General features: G+C 32.6%; 1 pseudogene; it reads left to right on the top strand.

Annotated features, from left to right (window-relative positions):
* The first annotated feature begins 671 nt into the window (after positions 1–671).
* Positions 672–1,280, top strand: LOC116867511 (annotated as a pseudogene).

The following is a 1,280-nucleotide window of genomic DNA, read 5'->3' as shown; positions in this document are numbered from 1 at the left end:
TTAGATCACCTAACACAGTATTCCTTTGAAAAATAACATAAGTTTCTGACTACTCCCATCATCACTGTAACTCCTGCTTAAATCATCAATAGTTGAAACAGGTCCTGCAATGGATTGAACTGCATATACACCACAGGCAGCAATCTGTTCCACTTTGGAGTTTCTGTTGAATTAATCATTTTTCCCTACATTTAACAGGTATATTCTCAATTGTAGGTGCCATTATTCATATTGCTACAATAATTAATATGAAACTAAGAGCCATATCTGAATATCAAACAACATTATTTGTTTGACCAGTCCTAATTATAACTATGCTACTACTACTATCATTCTCACTTTTAGCAGACAGAATTATTATACTATTAATAGAGCACAACCTAAACACTGTTTTCTTCAAACTCACAGGATAAAATCCAATTATATATAGCCATTTTTTATTCTGATTTTTTGGTTACCCTGAAGTCTGTATTACTATCCTACTGGGATATACAATAATTTCCCACAGAGTGGCATATTTTTCAGGGAAAGAAGCAACTTTGCAATATATAAGAAAGTCTTGAGCTATAATATCCATTGGTTTTCTAGGATTTAGTGCATGAGGTCACCATATATTCACAGCAGGTATAGATGTTGATACATCTATATACATCTATATTACATCAGTTCCTATGATTATTGTCATTTCTACAGGAATAAAAATATTCAGTCGACAAGCAATCCTCCATGGAGATAATACTAAATGCTCACCAGCCATACTATGACACTTAGGTTTTATTTTCTTGTTTATACTAAGAGGTCAAACAGAAATTACTTTAGCAGATCCACCATTCAACATTGTTCTCCACAATATATATCATGTAGTAGCACATTTTCATTGTGTCTTATCAATTTGAGCATTTTGCCATTATAAGGAAATTTGTTCACTGATTCCCATTATTGTTAGGTTACACTTAATCTGAACAAAAATGTATTTCACATTTATATTTGTAGGTATTAACATAACTTTCTTCCCACAACACTTTCTTGAACTTTAAGGAATGCCATGACATTACGTTGACTACTCAGATACATATACAACACAGAACACCATATCAACCATAGGTTTGTCTGTTTTATTAGCAGCAATAATGTTAATAGTTTTCAGAATCTGAGAGACATTTGTATCCAAGTGAGAAGCATCAAGAGTAGAATCAACGACTACTAACCTCAAATGACTACATGGATGTCCCCTACCATATCATAAACGTGAAGAACCTACCCAAGGAAATTTAAAATAA

Source organism: Lontra canadensis, unplaced genomic scaffold (assembly GCF_010015895.1).
Source record: "Lontra canadensis isolate GAN:19392208 unplaced genomic scaffold, GSC_riverotter_1.0 scaffold12, whole genome shotgun sequence".
NCBI lineage: Eukaryota > Metazoa > Chordata > Mammalia > Carnivora > Mustelidae > Lontra > Lontra canadensis.
The sequence above is the reverse complement of the archived record's forward strand: the minus strand, read 5'-3'. Positions and strand labels throughout refer to the sequence as shown.